At 41.6% G+C, this 17,898-nt stretch overlaps 1 protein-coding gene across 7 annotated transcripts in view; it reads left to right on the top strand.

Moving 5' to 3' along the window:
• The first annotated feature begins 10,604 nt into the window (after window positions 1–10,604).
• Window positions 10,605–17,898, top strand: part of AP-1-2beta (adaptor protein complex 1/2, beta subunit) — a 166,237-nt gene continuing 158,943 nt past the window's right edge. For 5 of the 7 annotated variants that reach the window (XM_076210262.1, XM_076210265.1, XM_076210263.1 and 2 more), the window contains exon 1: window positions 10,605–10,739. The gene's annotated coding sequence lies outside the window, so the exon portion shown is untranslated. Of the gene's footprint in view, window positions 10,740–16,525; window positions 16,608–17,898 lie in introns of those variants that run through there. The other 2 variants (XM_076210261.1, XM_076210260.1) reach the window with 2 other exon arrangements.

The following is a 17,898-nucleotide window of genomic DNA, read 5'->3' as shown; positions in this document are numbered from 1 at the left end:
ACATAGGCTCCACATTTTTTCATCTCCTTTCAGCCCTTTTCGGCTATCAACTTCCTCTACTCTTTAGAATTACCGGAACTCTTAAGGCCTCTATCAACAACTTCTTGATATTTTCCTTCTCCTTATCTTCATTAACTGTTGCGCCAATTTGGCAGTCAATTACAGTGCCTTAACGAATTTGAGAGAGACTTCTAATTACTCAGGAAAACCCTCCCCCCTCCCCTTTCTAGGTGTCTGCCTATGCCTGCGAGCAAAGACACGAATGTTTAATATTAAGTGTGGGATTCCACAACCTCTTAGTTTTACTGTTCCTCCATGCAGTTGTAATTTGCTACTTTATGAATAGAATTGGTGTATTACATCCAAGAGTTACCGTTCGAATTGGTTCTAACGGTTTTATCCCCCCCCCCCTGCGCGCTTACCATTTATTGTTTAGGCTAGTTTTAATTAGACTAGTTAGGATAATATCTTCCACTCTCGTGAGTAGTGACTACCCTCAAGGAACAATTAGGACTGATTCAACTTCCACATAAACGTTGCACTGCGCTCCCTTCAGAACTAGTGATTTGAAATTAAGAAGTACCGGCAACAGTGTATGCCATCAGTGTATGGGTAGGCAGTTGACCCGACAGTGCCCGTCCAGCTGTTATCCCCCTGGGTCCCCAAAAGGGAGAGGTGGGCCACTCGTACTCTCGGAAAATCAAACGCGCCCTACCCTCCCATATGGTGGCTATCGAGGATTTTTACATTAATACGACCCGTGCAAAATCCCCCGGAGACTTATCGAATTGAAGACAGTGATGCGAGTGACGCCCCGACCCTCGTGGGAACGGGTTTGAACGGTGTCCCGCCGAGCTTAACAGCAAAGTTATCCTGCCACAGCAGAAGCATCCTGCCTGAAAGAGGGACGCGCACCAATTTGAAGACATCCCCGTAACCAGCAGAAGTCACTTAGAGATGGGTGAGTATATCGACCTAGTGGTAAAGTATTAGTAAGATGTCATAGGCTTTGCGCAGGGGTTAGTTAGTCAGGATACATAAGTGAAATTAGATTATCTATTAAGAGATCCTACTAAGGATTTGAGTTGCATGCCAATAATGTTTGATTGTAGAAATAATCTTGATCATCAAAAATCACAATAGGATGATCTGTTTGATTAACCCAGGTCTGTGCTTTGATTGAGTTGTCCCATCCCCCTTTTTTGAGTTATACACACGCGCGCCGAGAAGGGAGCGCGCGTGGTCCCGGTCGGTGACTCAAATCTCTTGGACTTCGGCTTCCCACTGCAGCTATCCATCCCCCTTCACCCATCCCCTAAGGTAGGAATATTTCCCACGCCCCCACAACCACCACCTCCTCCTTCCACTGTCCAGGGATTTTGTGACACGGTCCTCACGTGGTCCCTCGAACCGGATACTCGGTCCATTACCTATGTATAGATCTCTCTAAGTTCATTAATTTGTATGATCCCACTAATTCAATTAATCCGTGGGACAACTCATGATGTAAATCACAGAATGTTTCCCCGCGCATAGGTTAGCAATTTAGTACGATGTACAAGAGTTCCTCCTGCTCGCTAAGGCACTTCTAACAACCAAGCATGCTATAATATCTCTGTGTTACATTGATTCACCCTTCCTACTTGTATCTTTTCACTTGGGCAACATTTCGCCCCCTAAGTAGAATTAGATTGTGCTGAAAATACTCTGGTCCCTGTTTCACGGGTAGTTCCGCCCGTCGACTTCATTCAGTGGCATCATCAGCCACGCCTCATAATTTTAAGCTTAGCCGTCATCGGCTGTCTTAGTTTAGTAGCTCAGCCCGGCCGAACCCAAGCGGCGTCATTTGTTTCAAATCCTCCCTTGAGACCCATCGAGTCTTGGCGCCATCCGCCACACCCTTACGTTAAGCCTAGCGGCTACCGTTACGGCTGCCCTGAGTTAACGGCTCTGCCCAGCCAGGAATCAAAGCGGTCTTGTTCTCAAGCCCTCGCTGTTCCTCGTGAATAGCACCCTCCTTTTTCTGACCAGTTTGTATGACAGCACCCCCTTCAATTTTCCATTTTCGTCGTTCGATTCTTTCGATCGTTTCTCAATTCATCGTGTCTTGTTCCCATTTCGTTTCATTGTATTGCGTACTGGAGCCATTTACGGTTCTCTAACCAGTCGTTGTGAAAGCGGACGCATATCGCCGCTCTCGACTTAGGACTTAACTGAACTATACCCTAATACCCGTGGGAATTCTCTCACAACTGCCACGAGATTCGAATTGACATTTCCAGTTCGTTTGCTTGATATAGTGTTTACCTGTTGTCTCAAGCATTCTCCGACGGCCGCCTTTTCGCATAGAAAGCGAACTATAGTGCCAGTATATTAGCGGCAGCCACCGTGTCTTATTACAGCCCCACCGAAAGCACAATTGCAAACGCAACACTGACCGAACTAGAGATGCAACTAAAAAAAAACCGTGTTTTTTTTTTTTTTTACTTTTTTTCTTCAAAAAAAAAACTTGACAAAAAAACACATAGATATTTTCTTTTTTATATATACATTTTGTTTTAAAATAACTCAGCAAGGAAAATAACCATATTACATTATTTTTTCTATGTTAGAATATCAAATAAATCAGTATACCCCTCACTTAAGGTTTTCTATGGTGTTAGGGCACTTCCATTTTCTGTGGTTTCATGTTTTGATGTGTTTTATTTATTTTACAATGTACAGTTGCCCCACTTAGTTTTGGTAGTTTTAAAAATGTTTCGGACAAGAATAGCAACTCGCCCAGTATTCTTTTTTATTACATTTTCGTGTATTTTTAATTTTTTTTTTTTTTTTTTTTTTTTTTTTTTGCTAAATAGTAACTACCATAAAAAATGTGACAAACAGCGAAATACTCAAAATGGTGTAGCAGACGACACATTTTTCTTGACTTACTAATGACATCTATCACTCTTATTTGACAAGTAATACGATTAATATACGTTGCAGAGGAGAGAGAGAGAGAGAACGCAGGAATCTGTTCTCATAGTGGTAGGTGGTAGACTAACAAGCAGCTTCAAGCTGTGAGTGGTGTTGAGTGCAGTGACAAACTAACCAAAACTAACTCGTATACTTATAAGTTATGTTATAAACCTATTATTAAATCAATTATTTTCATTTGTTTATTCAGCAGAGGGCTTGTGATCCAATTATGTTATGTTGATTGTGATGCAAAAAAAAATGATCCCGTTTTTTTTTTAACTTGTTTTTTATGAGTTTTTTTTTTTTTTAATCTCGTCCAAATTTGTTCAGATATTAAATATTTAGTATATAAAAACAGGTGCAAGTATGTTATTCATCCCTCCACATATGTGTATCTATCTTATTCAAAGAGACATTAGACAGAGTATAAAAATAAACAAGTAATTGACCATATAAAGTCACTGTCAGATGCTGCAAGCCTGCAACAAATGTAGATACTGTATATGGGCCAGTATGGCTATTGGCTGGCTACCTTACAAAATTTACCTTTTATCTTAGCATACTCTTCAAAGATTAAACACTCCAATTTCCCACAGTGACACTGGACGTTGCCTAAACACAGATCCGCCACTTGGACAGTGGAAAAGGGGTTAAGATAGTAATGGGGGGAAACTGTTGTACTCCCCGCCACCCATCAAGGCTCAGGGCTTACTTTCTACCGGGCTTTTTGCTCGCTATCCCTTAACTTTAACCTATGTGGAGGGATGAATAACATACTTGTACCTGTTTTTATATACTAAATGTTTAATATCTGAACAAATTTGGACAAGATTAAAAGAAAAACATAAAAAAAAACAAATTTTATATATATATATATATATATATGTATATATATATATATATATATATATATATATATATATATATATATATATTTTTTTTTTTTTTTCATCTATAGACCGAACTCGTCACCATCACGCAAAATTTTAGAGAAACAGTCACGGAGTACACAGATGCTTATGGGACTGTCAACATCGAGGGCCTGTCCCCCAGTTTAACGACGGAAATCTACAAAGCCCATCATCAAGTGTGGCGGTTCTTAGAGCCCGCTTGGGCCCAACACCTTCTCGATGGTCAACTTACGCCACTCAGCAACTGAAACCCCTCAAGAAAGCCCTGCTCAACCTAAAATTCCGAGCAGACACCAGAATGAACGGAGCAAATCCCACCGCTCCAGCGACCCAGCAACAGCCTCACCAAGGCACCACCATCACCTTCATAAGGGAGGAGCCCCAACCCCCCCCCCCTCTTTCGATGGGCATCTGGAAATGTTCTCCAGCTGGTGGAGCATTTTTAAAATTGTGATTCATGACAACATTAGATATACAGATGGAGAATAATTCAGCGCTCTTATGCGCTCCCTTACGGGTAAAGCCAAGCGATTGATCGGCTACCCAGTGTACAACGATACCGCGTATGACTACGTCATCAACAGACTTCATGACGCCTATGACAAGCCTTTGGCTGTACTCAGAGGACTGAAGGAACGCCTCATCGCCATTCCCGCACCTACTGACGATTGTGAGGACTTGTCAAGGTTCCTCGCCGATTGGGACGAATTGAGTGAACGTTACAAGAACGTGATAGGACAAGCCCTCTCCGATGAGTTTGTAGAGAGGGTTCTAGTGCCGAAACTGCCACGCCAGGTTCTCTCGTCTATATACTTATTCAAAGGCACCTCTGAACTTAGTGCGCCTGAGCTTCACGCGGCACTCAAAGTCTACTCGGGTGCCATCACGGGCAGTCGACACCATGCCCCTGTGACGGCTCACCCTGTTCCTACAGCGACCCCTACACCTGTTCCTGCTCCACCAGCACCACGCCCACCTCGACAGACATCGGCACGCGCTCTGACGCCTCCGATGACTCTAGGTCATACACCAAAGCATGCCACAGAAAGGCTAGCACCTACGCCCCCTCAGCTGGCACCTGCACCACCCGCCCCGGCACCTGCGGTTCTCAATGAGGCACAGCTCCGAGCCAACTGCTTGTTTTGCAATGGCTCCCATCGGCCGTCACATTGCACGACGTACCCTGACATCACCGCGCGTACCCACAGGCTTCTAGCACTAGGCAAGTGTACCATCTGCTACTCCAACAAGCATCAGACCAACCGTTGTGACTTTCAAGCAGGCTGCTTGAAATGTGGCGCCCGCCATAAGGCACCACTGTGCCCTCAAGCCATCAATATAACCAGCAATGGCATCTTCGCTTCTCCTATACCGAATCCAGTTCCTTCTCACCTCTGGAACCAGTCTCCGTCAGGCCACGCTCCCACTCCTCCCTACAGCGCGGTTTCATCACAACCTCCTGCTGGTTATCAGCCTGCTCCAGGATACCATCCGTACTATCCCCCCCTTTTCCAGCACCCTGGGACCTACTCCACTCCTTACCAGGCCCCGTACTATCCTCCGTTGCAACCAGCGCCACCTGGCACGAAAGCAATCCAAGATAGCACCTCAACTTCTACACCATCAGCCTCTACCAGCTCCCACAACGACGCCCTCAGTGTCACGCCTAAGGTAACCCACGCCCCTGAATCCACCAATACCCCTTCTTCAATATACATGGCTCCCATCCTTGCAACTCCAACCGTCCTGGAACCCTCTCCAGCAGCCACAGAAGCAGTGCTAGAGCACACTCCGACGACCACGGTCCCCCTCACCACGTCGGTCCAAACTTCCTCTGTACCTGATACCACCTTGTCTCGGGACCCGGAACCAGTACCAGTCATCGTTGAGAATACGCAAGTTGCCACTGACGCTCAGAGTTCTCAGAGTATCTCTACTTCTACTTCATCAACGCCTACCAGCTCTCACCACGGCAGCCCCTTTGTCTCGCCCCAAGTAGGCCACGCCCCGGAAGCCACCAGCATCCCCTCTTCAATGCACTCGGCTCCTATCTTACAAACTTCAGCCCAAACTTCCACTACACCAGATGCCACTTTACCTCAAGAACTGGAACCAGTACCCCTCATCGTTGAGACAACACAAGTTGCCACTGACGCTCCAAGTTCTCAGAGTACATATACTTCTACTTCATCAACGCCTACCAGCTCTCACCACGACAGCCCCTGTGTCACGCCCCAAGTAGGCCACCAGCATTTCCTCTTCAATGCACTCGGCTCCCACCTTACAAACTTCAGCCCAAACTTCCATTGCACCAGATGCCACTTTACCACAAGAACCGGAACTAATACCGATCATCGTCGGGACTACCCAAATTGACAATGACGCTCGAGGTCCTCAGACAATACCATTTGATCCGGGAACCACGGGCTCGGTCCCCTCAGAAGACGAGTTACAACCTTCGACAATTCTTGACAATGCAACTAAGAGCGCCGACCAATCCCTCATCCCACGAGTAGTACAGAGCATTGTCGCTCTACCTATCTTCACTGGACACCTCACTAAAGACCGCAAGAAATGCATTTCCCAAGTACTCGCTGACTGCGGAGCTCAACGCACATTCGTTCACACCTCCGTTGTAGACCAACCTGACCTCAGGCCAAAGGGAACCGTGCTTTGCCGCCCTGATTCCTTTAACAAGACTGAACTACCTCAGAAGTTCGACATCGTTGAATTCAACTTGCACTTGGGCACTGAGAAACATCTCATCGAAGCGGTAGTGCACCCCTCAGTGGGTAAAGACGTCTCTATGCCTGGATACCAACGTACAATCCAGGTTCTCAAAGCCCAAGGTATACCTGTCGCCAATGAAGCACCTTCAGACCAAGCTTCTGATGTCAGCATTATATTAGGCAGTGGTCACATGCCATTAGTCTTTAAACGCGCCATGCGTTTCATGGGTGTCGAACTTTTTGCCACCTCAGCTGGTTCTGTAGTATGGGGCAAACTGGCCCCCTGGAGCCAGGACCACAACCTCCTCCCCCCTATTGAAACCATTGCACTCAACAGCATCCATGTTGAAGAAACTGTCCTCGCTCAGCCTCCGGCACTCGAAGCCCTCAACCGAAACGAAGAGGTCAAACAATCCGTCAGTAAGGCCAATTCAACAGGTCTCGCCTCCAAGGACAACGTCACAGGCCTGATTGGTGAACGCAACTTCTGGTTTGAGGAGCCAGAATGGCTTCTCTATCCTGACCAAGCCAGCTCTCCCAGTTTCATAGCTGCAGAGGATACCCTCCTCGGCCTCTTTTGGTTCATAAGTGTGTCACAACTTTGGGTTGTGACACACGGCCTACTATTTCTTCTCATTTTCTTGCGTCTGCTCTCAAACCCCAGTTACCAAATACTTTCGCTCAAGGGCCTAGCCGACATAGGCTCCACATTTTTTCATCTCCTTTCAGCCCTTTTCGGCTATCAACTTCCTCTACTCTTTAGAATTGCCGGAACTCTTAAGGCCTCTATCAACTACTTCTTGATATTTTTCCTTCTCCTTATCTTCATTAACTGTTGCGCCAATTTGGCAGTCAATTACAGTGCCTTAACGAATTTGAGAGAGACTTCTAATTACTCAGGAAAACCCTCCCCCCTCCCCTTTCTAGGTGTCTGCCTATGCCTGCGAGCAAAGACACGAATGTTTAATATTAAGTGTGGGATTCCACAACCTCTTAGTTTTACTGTTCCTCCATGCAGTTGTAATTTGCTACTTTATGAATAGAATTGGTGTATTACATCCAAGATTTCCCGTTCGAATTGATTCTATCGGTTTCACACACACACCCCTGCGCGCTTACCAATTATTGTTTATGCTAGTTTTAATTAGACTAGTTAGGATAATATCTTCCACTCTCGTGAGTAGTGACTACCCTCAAGGAACAATTAGAACTGATTCAACTTCCACATAAACGTTGCACTGCGCTCCCTTCAGAACTAGTGATTTGAAATTAAGAAGTACCGGCAACAGTGTATGCCATCAGTGTATGGGTAGGCAGTGACCCGACAGTGCCTGTCCAGCTGTTATCCCCCTGGGTCCCCAAAAGGGAGAGGTGGGCCACTCGTACTCTCGGAAAATCAAACGCGCCCTACCCTCCCATATGGTGGCTATCGAGGATTTTTACATTAATACGACCCGTTTACGCACCGTCAGGCCCTACACGAGTGATTCATGTGCAAAATCCCCCGGAGACTTATCGAATTAAAGACAGTGATGCGAGTGACGCCCGACCCTCGTGGGAACGGGTTTGAACGGTGTCGCGACGAGGTCAGCCTCCAGTGAACACACCGCGCTTAGGGTGAGCGGTATCGCCACCATTGTGCCAATTCGACGATTAGCGGGAGCAGTTCCCCCTTTTCGGGAAATCCTGACCAGAAAGGAACTTGTGCCAGAGTGGATAACGGGGAGACGCTTACGGAATCGAACTCGCTTCCCGCCACGAAGTACCACCCCACGAGGACAGTCGGTTTGCCGCCGAGCTCAACAGCAAAGTTATCCTGCCACAGCAGAAGCATCCTGCCTGAAAGAGGGACGCGCACCTATTTGAAGACATCCCCGTAACCAGCAGAAGTCACTTAGAGATGGGAGAGTATATCGACCTAGTGGTAAAGTATTAGTTAGATGCCATAGGCTTTGCGCAGGGGTTAGTTAGTCAGGATACATAAGTGAAATTAGATTATCTATTAAGAGATCCTACTAAGGATTTGAGATGCATGCCAATAATGTTTGATTGTAGAAATAATCTTGATCATCAAAAATCACAATAGGATGATCTGTTTGATTAGCCTAGGTCTGTGCTTTGAGTTGTCCCACCCACCCCTTTTTTTGAGTTATATACACGCGCGCCGAGAAGGGAGCGTGCGTGGTCCCGGTCGGTGACTCAAATCTCTTGGACTTCGGCTTCCCACTGCAGCTATCCATCCCCCTTCACCCATCCCCAAAGGTAGGAATATTTCCCACGCCCCCAAAACCACCACCTCCTCCTTCCACTGTCCAGGGATGATGATGATGATGATGATGATGATGATGATGATGATGATGATGATGATGATGATGATGATGATGAGAATAATAATAATAATAATGATAATAATAATAATAATAATAATAATAATAATAATAATAATAATAATAATAATAATAATAATAATAATAATGATAATAATAATAGATAATAATAATGATAATAATAATAATAATAATAATAATAATAATAATAATAATAATAATAATAATAATAATAATAATAATGATAGTGATAATAATGATGATAATAATAATAATAATAATAATAATAATAATAATAATAATAATAGATAACAATAACAATAATAATAATAATAATAATTATAATAATAATAACAATAATAATGAATGATAATGATAATAATAATGATAATAATAATAATAATGATGATGATAGTGATAATAATAACAATAATATAATAATAATAATAATGATAATTATAATAATAGTAATAATAATAATAATTATAATAATAATAATAATAACAAAAATAATAATAATGAGGATGGTGATGATGATAGTGATAATAATAATAATAATAATAATGATAATAATAATAATAATAATAATAATAATAATAATAATAATAATAATAATAATAATAATAATAATAATAATAATAATAATAATAATAATAATAATAATAATAATAATAATAATAATAATAATAATAATAATAATAATAATAATAATAATAATAATAATAATAAGCCTAATCATTTTATTTGGCAATGAATATACATGAAGTCCAGATAATGAAATAACACGTAGTTCGAAAAAGCAATTATAATTGCCGAGGATAGCACAGAAAAGCATGTAACCTTATTTTCATTGTGGTCATTAGACTGATTTTCTACACTAAGTTACACAGACAACATTATATAGCCTACGTAGGGGTTTTAAGGGGACCAGAGACGGTAATGAGTAATACCAATCAGTACACATACGACACATAAACATTATTATAGCTTTGCTAATACTACTAAAATGTTCGTAACACGTAGGATATTAAGACCAAAACTTGAGCACCGTCACAATACCTTAACATTGCATTATGCATCAGGAACAACAAGATATTACCTAAAGGTACCAAAACCGTAGGAGTGAGTGCCAGATCAGTGTTCACAGTAAAATTATATTTTCTTTATATATCTAGTTGTTCATGCGTTATCTTATTCATCTTTATGACATCCCTTCAATATTATTAAAAGAGTTTTGTCTTATTTTTGGTTATCCCTTCCTTTACCGGGTGGCATTTCCCCTCGCACACTGACTTCCAGCAAGATATTTTTTCCATCTCCTTATGATCTCGGTGGCAAAAGGGTTATTTTATTATATATTTTAACAACAGTCATTTCTTTAAGATTTGTGGTTTTTCATTTCTTCTTTTGCACAGCATCTTACTTAAATGAAAATGTCGGGAAAGATCTGTCAATTTTACTCGTCCGGTAGTGATGAAATTTGTGTTTTTCGTCTACATGCGATTGATTAATTTGAATTTGAGTATACTCGTATAGAAAGACAATTGATCAATGTGAATGCTGTAGTATATAAGAGTATATGTTTTTTTTTAATATTTACGTCTATGTTTATATTGTTGCACGACAATATACAATATGATATAAAATAAAATGTCTATTTTGCTATTGTAACTCATGTTTTGTCAAACACGAACGCAAGTACTTGTAGCCCTCTACCGTTGAATTTGGTAAGCAAAGTCGATGGGAGGAGGTGTTTCAAGGAAAAAGGAACCTCATTAAAACAACATTGTTTATATTTTACATATTCTTAGGTAAGGTGTTTGAGAAACTTTGGAGTTAATAACGAGATCAGTTCATGATATTAACACCAAAGATTAGGGTAGCCCCATTACGTGTTGTTGTTCTTAAATGTGTGATAAATTCCATGAACATAGTTCAACCCTACTCTGTTCTTTGGGCACTGGTATATTACGAGATATATGTAAATACAAGTTGTTAAATACCTCCGTTATAAGTGATTTGCTTATTTCATGTTTGGTATGAAAAAGGCTTTATTTTGTTTTGTGGAATTTGCCCCATATGTGTCATTAGACAAATATTCATTTATGATCGGTAGATAATCATAATCATAATGTAAATATAATTATTATTATACCAAAAGATGAATTTATTATAAATTCAACACTTATAGCCAAATATGTTATCAGGGTTTAAGGATGAAACTGCTTTTTGGACGAGTCAATTCAAATAGTATAAATGTATCAGAAGTCTGTATAGGCAAAGACCAAAGTGATAGTTGTAGTGGGAATAAACATGTCATGGTATTATTTTATTTGTGCACACCTACATGACATAGCATTAGGATTAGAAAATTAGATACAGTAAGTCCTTGTTATTCGGTACATATGTGTTCCTGAAAACCTTACTGCAAATTTAAATTACTGTATACCGAACCCATTATGATTATATAGTGACGTCCGAATCCGCTCGTGGCGCCACGATTGCACGTGTACTGTTTACGACGCAATCTTTTGCGGCCCGCTTAAATAAGTATGCCTCAGTTTGAATGCTTGCATCATTCAGCGCATGCACAGAGTATTCAAATTATCTTGTTGTGCAAGTGTATGCCCAATTCTTGAAACACACACAAATTTTCACCGATTTAAACGGAAGTTTGGTTATCAACCTCGGCATAATAGTTTTCTGAGTAAAAATATTAAGGTAAGACATCAATAAATAATATTTTAACCTATATAAACATATTTTTCAACCTATTTTCTCCCAGAAACGAGAAGCTTAAGATCGTTGATTAATTGATATTTGAGCTTAGTGGCAATACATGTAGGCATATGGTCACGCGCGAAACCATGCGCGGCGCCGCTATCGCCATCTTTTGCGCCCCGTTGGATTTTGATTTTTGTTTGGCTTAGTTTGAATGCTTGGAGCGTTCAGCACATTCGCAGGGTATTAAAATGATCCTGTTGTTAAACAAGTTTATGCCCAGTTCTTCAAAACTTTACTAATTCTTGCCGATTTCAATGCAATTTTTTATATTAGCCTTGGCAAAGTAGTTTTCCGAGTAAAAGTGTAAAGGCAAGAAACTAAATCGTATAATATTTAATGTAACAATGTTGTTTATTAGCCTCTATTCTACCGGATATGAGCAAATTTGAAATCGTTGGTAATAGCGCAGTTGTGCAATCTAAGTTTCTTGAAGCTTAGATGCCTATTTGACATATCGTTGCCATGGCAACATGATAGGTGTCAGTAAGAACGGTGTAAGAGGAAAGTCCTGCACTGTTTTTGACATGCTCAGGATATTTTTTGACTCATAAAACCTTTACATGCCAAGTTGCATGTCAGTTGGGCCAGCGGTTTGGATTTTATTGATTATTTCTAAATTGACAACAGTTGCCATGGCAACATGATAGATATTAGTAAGAACAGTGTAAAAGGAAGGTCCTGCATTGTTTTTGATATGCTCAAGTGATTTGTTGACCCATAAAATCTTCACATGCCAAGTTGCATGTCAGTTGTGCCAGGGGTTTGGATTTTATTGATTATTTCTAAATTGACAATTGCCATGGCAACATGATAGATGTTAGTAAGAACAGTATAAAAGGAAGGTCCTGCATTGTTTTTGACATGCTCAGGAGATTTGTTGACCCATAAAACCTTCACATGTCAAGTTGCATGTCAGTTGTGCCAGTGGTTTGGATTTTATTATTTCTAAATTGACAACAGTTGCCATGGCAACATGATAGGTGTTAGTAAAAATGGTATAAGAAGAAGGTCCTGCAATGTTAATGACATGCTCAGGTGATTTGTTGACCCATAAAACCTTCACATGCAAAGTTGCATGTCAATTGGGCCAGAGGTTTGGATTTTATTGATTATTTCTAAATTGACAACAGTTGCTATGGCAACATGTTAGTTGTTAGTAAGAATGGTATAAGAAGAAGGTCCTGCAATGTTATTGACATGCTCAGTTGATTTGTTAACCCATAAAACCTTCACATACCAAATTGCATGTCAATTGGGCCAGCAGTTTGGATTTTATAGATTATTTCTAAATTGACAACAGTTGCCATGGCAACATGATAGGTGTTAGTAAGAATGGTATAAGAAGAAGGTCCTGCAATGTTAATGACATGCTCAGGTGATTTGTTGACCCATAAAACCTTCACATGACAAGTTGCATGTCAATTGGGCCAGCGGTTTGGATTTTATTGATTGTTTCTAAATTGACAATAGTTGCCATGGCAACATGATAGGTGTTAGTAAGAATGGTATAAGAAGAAGGTCTGCATCTGTGATGATGATGACCCAAATGATCTTTAGAATTTGAGGTACCGAATTACTAATTATTGGTTAGGTTAAGTTAGGTAAGAATAGAGTAATTTATCATCCTTTCATTTCTTTGACCTCGGAATCTGTCAAAACAAACATGGCGTATCATTCAACCACCACGACTTTGTTAGAAAATAGGTTTTAGCAACTTTTTTGTTATTGATTTCTGCCAAGAAAATCACATATTACATTGATCTATTATAATTTACAAAATTAATAATTAATTTTCTATTGCTATATTGCATAGGTGTGCACAACTAAAATTTTACCCATGTCATCAAAGTTACTGTTCCATCTCTAACTGGTACAAATGGTAATAGAACTTTTTCTGGTAAATTAAAACCAGTATCACCACTGTATTGTAAACAGTATGCCATGCTCAGCTGCTATGGCAAACTATGACAATCCACCACAATAATAGCATACTTTTTGTATGAATAGCATTATCCCCCCATCCCTTCATATAATAAGTGGCACTTTCTGATCCATTAAAAAAATGGCATTATTATGGAGGTGCACACCTATACAATATGTCAATACAAAATTATATATTGATTTGGTAAATTAAGATACATAAACAGAATACAAGTTTTTCTTGGCAGAAACCAATAACAAAACATTTTGCTAAAAGCAAATGTACTCAAATACTGTACTGCCAAATGGAGCTGGGAAGAGAATTTTCAAATACAGTGCTCGACAAAAGTTCGCGGCGCCTCAGCGAATCTAAACAAAAATGCACAAAAATGTAATTAATCATTATATTTATTGGATTTTTACTCGCCTAATACTTGGTTGGGAGTCCTTTGCGCTTTAACACAGCCTCAAGACGACGTGGAAGTGAAGCAGCTAGGTTGTGGAGGGTTGTAGGCTCAAAATTATCCCAGATTTCCTGAATGGCTGCCTCGAGCTTGGGTATAGAGCTAACGTCTTTGCCTTGTAACCTCTTCTTTATAATGTGCCACAAATTTTCAATTGGGTTCAAATCAGGGCTATTACCTGGCCAGTCCTTTATAAAGTTCACTTCACAGTCGTTGAGCCAAGTAGTGATGGATTTAGCAGTGTGGCAGGGGGCACCGTCCTGCTGAAAAACTGTGGCACCTGTTTTTTCAAATGATTCAGGTAAATTTTCACACACAAGCTCCAAGTACACGTTTTGGTTCACTTTTAAGTTCTTGGGTAACTACTAATGACCCCAAGCCCTTGCCGCTGAAACAGCCCCACACCATTAAAGTATCAGGGAATTTGACAGTACCCTTGATGTACCGAGGGTCAAGCGGGTCACTTCCATGTCACCGGTACACCTTTGCACCACGGTTACAGGTGACACTGAAGGTGGCCTCGTCAGACCACAAAACGTCAAGCCAATCGTCCTCAGTCCAGTGAGAGTATTTCTTGGCAAATTCAATCCTTCTGGCTTTCTGCTTCTTGGTGACAAGTGGCTTAGCAACAGGCTGGTGACTCACATACCCAAGCTCATGCACCCTTCGTGACACTGTCCTCACAGACACCTCACCAAACACCCCCAGGGTTCTGTTCCTTCACTACCCTTGCTGTCTTACGAGGAGATGCCTATACAGTGTAAACAAACCCTCAAACTATACGCCGCTGCCAGACAACACCACTCAGTTGCCACGTGGCTGTCATTGTGAGAGAGTGTCTGCGGTACATTTTTTTTTTGGTAGCTCCAATCCTGTGACCTTACCATTGCCTGTGACCTTACCATGGCCGATGCAGCTTATAGAAGCAAGCAGTTAATAGCCCAGATCATTGCACTACGTGAATTAGGCAAGAAAACGAAGGAAATAAGTGAACAGTTAAGCTGTGCAAAGTCTACAATGAGGAAGTGGAGTGCACGTGCAAGAGATTTGCCAGATGACATTTTGCCTGCTCACAAACCACGCTCAGGACGCCCTAGAAAGACTTCTACAAGGGCAGATACCATCATAAAACGAACTCTAGAGGCATCTCCTCGTAAGACAGCAAGGGTAGTGAAGGAACAGAACCCTGGGGTGTTTGGTGAGGTGTCTGTGAGGACAGTGTCACGAAGGGTGCATGAGCTTGGGTACATGAGTCACCAGCCTGTTGCTAAGCCACTTGTCACCAAGAAGCAGAAAGCCAGAAGGATTGAATTTGCCAAGAAATACTCTCACTGGACTGAGGACGACTGGCTTGACGTTTTGTGGTCTGACGAGGCCACCTTCAGTGTCACCTGTAACCGTGGTGCAAAGGTGTACCGGCGACATGGAAGTGACCCGCTTGACCCTCGGTACGTCAAGGGTACTGTCAAATTCCCTGATACTTTAATGGTGTGGGGCTGTTTCAGCGGCAAGGGCTTGGGGTCATTAGTAGTGTTACCCAAGAACTTAAAAGTGAACCAAACCGTGTACTTGGAGCTTGTGTGTGAAAATTTACCTGAATCATTTGAAAAAACAGGTGCCACAGTTTTTCAGCAGGACGGTGCCCCCTGCCACACTGCTAAATCCATCACTACTTGGCTCAACGACTGTGAAGTGAACTTTATAAAGGACTGGCCAGGTAATAGCCCTGATTTGAACCCAATTGAAAATTTGTGGCACATTATAAAGAAGAGGTTACAAGGCAAAGACGTCAGCTCTATACCCAAGCTCGAGGCAGCCATTCAGGAAATCTGGGATAATTTTGAGCCTACAACCCTCCACAACCTAGCTGCTTCACTTCCACGTCGTCTTGAGGCTGTGTTAAAGCGCAAAGGACTCCCAACCAAGTATTAGGTGAGTAAAAATCCAATAAATATAATGATTAATTACATTTTTGTGCATTTTTGTTTAGATTCGCTGAGGCGCCGCGAACTTTTGTCGAGCACTGTACGTACCAGGTTTGTGTCATCGTCCAGTCCCATCAATGTCAGTTTGACAATGGCAATAGCTACCTTGTGCACACCTAAGTGATATATCACTAGTATATTTAGTATTAATTTTGTAAATAAAGATACATCAGTCTTGGTGAAAATAACAAAACGAACTGCTAAAAGCAAGCCAATCGTACAATTTCCCATGCTCCATGTTCGTTTGTCCATGTACTTGTCAGTGCAGTCTGATGTCAGTTTGACAATGGTGATGACCATGTTGTATACTGAGGCCTGGAATATGCCCTTAGTACTTCCACCAGTACCTTGCATACTACTTCTTTTTTAACAATGATAAAGAGCTGAGCTTTGTGCTTTTCTTGAAGCAGTGAAATTCCTCTACAATCCCCAGTCCGATCACATGCCAAAACCAGCCATCAACATTCCTAACAGCGACGATGACCCTGATGACTTATAGCATTACAAGTACCACATTACAAATTAGGTTAGAACATAACATTTTATCATTCTTTTATATCTTCAATCTGTTAAAACAAATGTGGAATCTTGAAGCACTTGTGGCTCCATTTGCTAGTATATTGCTTTTAGCAAGGTTTGTTATTGATTTCAGCAAAGAAAAGCATATATTATGTTGATAAGTTAGAGTTTATTAAATTACATATATATACCAAGGCTTTTCCCCCTTACAAGGTAGGTAGCCAAAAAGGAAAAGGCATAAAATCATTCCATCCCTGAATACACTCCACACCCCCTCCACCCTCCCTCTTATCTTAGCACCTCCTGGATGACGGGTCATCCCTGCACCGTGTCCACTGCCCTGGGTCAGAAGCAGTGTCGCAAGACAGCACATCCACAGCAAGGCCGCTTCATTAAATCGGCAACCCCCCTCTTCATCCCCCCATGCATAAAAGGAGAAGACGGGGAGAAATCCCTTCAGGCTGCGTTAAATTTTGCTCACACATACTACCTCATTCCACCTCATGCATCACAACATCATCCATATACAACCATTCTCCATTCACCCCTATCTTCTGTCCTCTCCCATCCTTCCTCAACAGACATTCCCCTCTTCCCCAAAGCCCCCTTCACCCCATCCATCCACCTCATCCTAGGACGTCCCTTCATGTTCACTCCCTCCACATCTGCCTTCCATACCTCTTTTACTAGTCTTTCTTCACTCATTCTTTCTGTGTGTCCAAACCATCCTAATACTCTTTCATCAACCCTATCTCCCAACTCCCTTTCCACCCCTGTTCTCCTCCTCACCTCCTCATTTCTCACTCTATGTAGCCTAGTAACCCCCATCATACTTCTCAGACACCTCATCTCAAACACATTCAAACTCCTTCTCTCTTCCTCTCTTATGTTCCATGCTTCTGCCCCATACAGTCCTGTTGCCACAATCACTCCTTCATATAGTCTCCTCTTAGCATCCATTCCCAAATGTCTATTCCTCATTACACTCTTCAATCCACCAAGGCATTTACTCACTTCTCTCAATCTACATTCTACCTCCACCTTCACTCCACCTTTTCCTGCCACATTTGCACCCAAGTATCTAAAACTATCCACTTCCTCCAGTTGCTCTCCCTTTATGCTCACTTCCAGTCTACAGTCACTTTCACCCCTTGTACATCTCATCACCTTTTACCCACATTTATCTTTAGCTTTCTTCTATCACATACTCTCCCAAACTCTGTCACCAACTTCCTCAATCCCTCCTCCGATTCTGCCACAAGCGTAGTGTCGTCCGCAAACAACAGCTGGCTCACCTC

Source organism: Oratosquilla oratoria, chromosome 27 (genome assembly GCF_046742065.1).
Source record: "Oratosquilla oratoria isolate Oo_2021 chromosome 27, ASM4674206v1, whole genome shotgun sequence".
Lineage (NCBI taxonomy): Eukaryota > Metazoa > Arthropoda > Malacostraca > Stomatopoda > Squillidae > Oratosquilla > Oratosquilla oratoria.
This window is presented reverse-complemented; position numbering and strand designations above follow the sequence as displayed.